The following is a 4,973-nucleotide window of genomic DNA, read 5'->3' as shown; positions in this document are numbered from 1 at the left end:
ACAAGAACGGACAACATCTAGATGAGAGCACCTCCCCCCAGTACAAAGACCCAGTCTCCAGTAACTATTGAAGACAGTTACTCCTGTGCTGTAAAAGGCCATGAGGATCTCCACTCTCTGCAGTGTGTGAGTGTTAATTTAATACATAGTATACTGGTGTTGGTTTCACTTTGTCATTTGAGAACTTTAGCATTTCTAGAAAGAACAGAGATATAATCCAGTTGACCTCTTGTTATGTCACTGTGTTTCAGGTGTTCAGGATCAGAGCTGCAGCAGATGACTTACACCAAGAGGAGAATCTGTGTCTTAAGGGGTCAACAGTGGACATATCCTGTACTTATGTTGGTTATTATTCCACCACATCAACATTCTGGTTTAGAAGTGATAAGTCGACCCCTGAGACCTAACCACAGACCCAGGGTATGCAGGTCGTGTGAGTACACTGGAACATACAGAGTCCCTTCACCCTGAGAATCACAGATCTGAGAGAGGAGGACTCAGCTGAGTATTGCTTCACTTTTAAAATAAACACTTTGAATGGGGTCATAGTTTCCCAGGAACAACTCTGCTGTCACAGGTAATACTACACTGTATGATACAACTGTAAATCATATTGAATACAGGAGAAAATTAATGACCATCCTGTTAACACAGAGGGTGTATGTGGTTTTATACATATTGTCAGTCTTCAGGTGAAGGGACTCCTGCTGCAGAGGGACAGAAGACACTGACCTGTAGCACCACCTGTATCTGACTGACAACCCCACCTACATCTGGTACAAGAAACGGACAACATCTTGATGAGAGCACTCCCCAGTACAAAACCAGCTCCAACTATGAAGACAGTACTCCTGTGCTGTAAAAGGCCATGAGGATCACCACTCTCCTGCAGTGTGTGAGTATGAATGAAACTAGTATTTATGTGTATAATTTAGAACCAATAAGAATGTATTACTTTCTCTATCAATATTCTTAACTATATATATTGGAATGATAACAGTTTTAGATGTAATGTATTGTCAATATTTTGTTTAAATTCAAAATGAACCTGTCCAATACATCTAAAACATTTAGTCTCATTATCGTTTCAGGAATTGATCAGYTACATTTTGTTTCAGGTGTTGTGGGTGAGAGCTGTATGAATGTGACTTACACCCATCAGAGTATCTGTGCTTTGAAAGGGTCAACAGTGGACATATCMTGCTTTTACACACATCCCAGTTGGCATAACGTCACAGAAGTATCCTGGTTCAACAAATGGAAGTCTGGAGTAACTAAAGACCTGAGACAGGACTCAGAGTATGCAAGTCGTGTGGAATACCATCGACAAACAGAAAAGGACTCCAGCCTGAGAATCACAGACCTGAGAGAGAGTGACTCAACTGAGTACAAGTTCAGATTTACAACTAATGAGGCAAGATGGGGGTACAGCTTCCATGGAACAACTCTGACTGTCACAGGTAACACTGCATAACACATTACAACGTTTTGAAGAGTCATGATGTTAATAATTAACTCACCCATTCTGAACCATGTACTCTTTATTTGTTCTCCTTTAATTCAGGTTTTCAGGTGGAGGTGACTCCTGAACATTATTCAGAGTATAAGACACTGACCTGTAGCACCACCTGTACTCTGAGTAACTCCAACCCCACCTACATCTGGTACAAGAACGGACAACATCTAGAGGAAAGCACCTCCCCCCAGTACAAAGACCCAGTCTCCAGTAACTATGAAGACAGTTACTCCTGTGCTGTAAAAGGCCATGAGGATCTCCTCTCTCCTGCAGTGTGTAAGTGTTTATTTATTAAGCGACAGATCAAATTTTACTGGGGGACGTGACAGGACTGGTCTTCAAAGTAAAAAATATTTTCACATGACCCTCCCTTTGTACTGTAAAATAATTTGAACACCCTCCCCCCTCAGAATGAACTCAAAATAATGTTTACGACCACAAATAAGAATAACTGTTGCGACCCTGCATTTATAAACGTGAATACCGACTTTGTCACTTCAGCCTGCTTTTGTGGCACAGTCGATGCCACGCAGGGCTACGGGCCAGAAGTTTGAGGGTTCCCGACCACCACAGACAAGCTCACCCTGCCTGTTCCATTACACTGCAATCATATACAAAATATATGCAACACATTTTCCACCAACAGGTTTCTGTGCCAATGCAGCACACAACCAATAAACAAAACATACCAACTTCAGTCACTTCAATGTCATGGTTTGTGTTTTCAACACCACAATAAATAGACAATGTAGATCTGGACAGAGAAACACATCCCTCCCGACCTTGTAGTCTTTACCAGTATTGAAGGCTTGACAGAGAACACACCCCTCCCTACCTTGTAGTCTTACCCAGCTATTGAAGGCTTTGACAGAGGGAACCACGATCCCTCCCTACCGTGTAGTCTTACCCAGATTGAAGCTTGACAGAGAACACATCCCTCCCTACCTTGTAGTCTTACCCAGTATTTGAAGGCTTTGACAGAGAACACAATCCCTCCCTACCTTGTTAGTCTTCCCCAGTATTTGAAGGCTTGACAGAGAACACATCCCTCCCATACCTTTATAGTCTTTACCCCAGTATTGAAAGGCTTGACAGAGAACACATCCCCCCTTTACCTTTGAGTCACCCCAGTATTTGAAAGGCTTGACAGAAACACATCCCTCCCTACCTTGTAGTTTCTTACCAGTATTGAAGCTTGGACAGGAGAACACATCCCTCCCTACCTTGTAGTTTCCCAGTTGCGTTGACAACATCCCCCATTGTTAGCTTCCGTATTGAAGGCTTACAATCTCTGAATGTCATTACACTTGTTGGTGTTGTTGTAAACAGATTCTCTTTTCGTTTCATCAAAGGTCTGCTGCTCAGTTTTGGGATTGACTGAGCTGTTGAATTTTATTTGTATTTAAAAAATACACATATAAAACAATATTTTAAGTGAACAGGATCTGTACAATAAAAGTCGGGATTATGTATCCATGTTGGTCCCCTATGTTTTCATAATACTATACAATTATACTGAACAAAATATAAAGCAATCGTGCAGACAATTAACCATTTTTTACTGAGTTACAGTGGTCATATAAAGGAAATCAATAACAGTTGAAATAAATATATTAGGCCCTAATCTATGGATTTTCACATGACTGGGAGGGGTCACGAGGCCGCATGCGGGTGGGCTTGGGAGGCATAGGCCCTTCCACTGGGGAACCAGGCCAGTCCAATTCAGTAACTGTAAGTTTTCGCCAACAAAAAGGGTTTTATACCAGGACAGAAATACTGTCCTCCTATGTTTCATCAAGCTGTCTGGTGCTGGTTCTCAGATGATCCCGCAGTGAATGAAGCGGATGGTGAGGATCCTGGGCTGAATGTAAAAAACACACAATCCTCCCCATTAGCAAAACTAAAGTAATCTGTCACCAATACTCACTGTAAAACTTGTAATGACAATGTTTTCTGTGTGTTGGTTTCACTTGTCATTGAGAACTTTAGATTTCTAGAAAGAACTATGAGAATATATCAGTGCCTCTTGTATGTCACTGTGTTTCAGGTGTTCAGGTCAGAGTGCACAGAGTGACTTACACCAAGAGGAGAATCTGTGTCTTAAAGGGGTCAACAGTGGACATATCCTGTACTTATGTTGGTATTATTCACACATCAACATTTGGTCCTGGTAGAAGTGAATAGTTTCAACCCTGAAGACCTAACCACAGACCCAGGTATGCAGGTCGTGTGAGTACACTGGAACATACAAGGTCCCTCCTCCCTGAGAATCACAGATCTGAGAGAGGAGGACTCAGCTGAGTATCGCTTCACTTTTAAACAAACTACATTGAATGGGGTCATAGTTTCCCAGGAACAACTCTGTCTGTCACAGGTAATACTACACTGTATGATACAACTGTAAATCATATTGAATACAGGAGAAAATAATTAACCATCTGTTAACAAGAGGTGTATGTGGTTTTATACATATTGTTTCAGGTCTGCAGGTGAAGGTGACTCCTGCTGCAGAGGGACAGAAGACACTGACCTGTAGCACCACCTGTACCTGACTGACAACCCCACCTACATCTGGTACAAGAACGGACAACATCTAATGGAGCACCTCCCCAGACAAAGACCCAAGTTCATGTATATTGAAGACAGTACTCCTGTGCTGTAAAGGCCATGAGGATCACCACTCTCCTGCAGTGTGTGAGTATGAATGAAACTAGTATTTTATGTAGTATATTTAGAACCAATAAGAATGGTATTACTTTCTCTATCAATATTCTAACTATATAATTGGAATGATAAACAGTTTATAGATGTATGTACAATATTATATTGTTTAATTCAAAATGAACCTGTCCAATACATCTAAAACATTTAGTTCATTATCGTTTCAGGAATTGATCAGTTACATTTTGTTTCAGGTGTTGTGGGTGAGAGCTGTATGAATGTGACTTACACCCATCAGAGTATCTGTGCTTTGAAAGGGTCAAAGTGACATATCTGCTTTACACACATCCCAGTTGCATAACGTCACAGAAGTATCCTGGTCAACAAATGGAGAGCTGGATAACTAAAGACCTGACCAGGACTCAGAGTATGCAGATCGTGTGAATCCATCGACAAAACAGAAAGGACTCCACCCTGAGAATCACAGACCTGAGAGAGAGTGATTCAACTGAGTACAAGTTCAGATTTCAACTGATAGGCCAGATGGGGGTACAGCTTTCCATGGAACAACTCTGACTGTCACAGGTAAACTAATACCACATTATAACGTTTAAGAGTCATGATGTAATAATTAACTCACAATTCTGAACCATTGACCTTTTTTGTCTCCTTTAATTCAGGTTTTCAGGTGGAGTGACTCCTGACAGTATTCAGAGTTAAGACACTGACCTGTAGCACCACCTGTACTCTGACTGACAACCCACCTACATCGTGTACAAGAACGGACAACATCTAG

General features: G+C 41.4%; 1 long non-coding RNA gene across 1 annotated transcript; it reads left to right on the top strand.

Moving 5' to 3' along the window:
• The first annotated feature begins 846 nt into the window (after positions 1–846).
• On the top strand, positions 847–1,706 carry LOC112075284 (uncharacterized). The gene is made up of 3 exons (XR_011477297.1): positions 847–895; positions 1,119–1,460; positions 1,565–1,706. It is a non-coding gene; the product is annotated as an uncharacterized lncRNA (long non-coding RNA).
• Positions 1,707–4,973: the final 3,267 nt, after the last annotated feature.

Source organism: Salvelinus sp. IW2-2015, unplaced genomic scaffold (genome assembly GCF_002910315.2).
Source record: "Salvelinus sp. IW2-2015 unplaced genomic scaffold, ASM291031v2 Un_scaffold3063, whole genome shotgun sequence".
In the NCBI taxonomy this organism is placed as follows: Eukaryota; Metazoa; Chordata; class Actinopteri; order Salmoniformes; family Salmonidae; genus Salvelinus; species Salvelinus sp. IW2-2015.
This window is presented reverse-complemented; position numbering and strand designations above follow the sequence as displayed.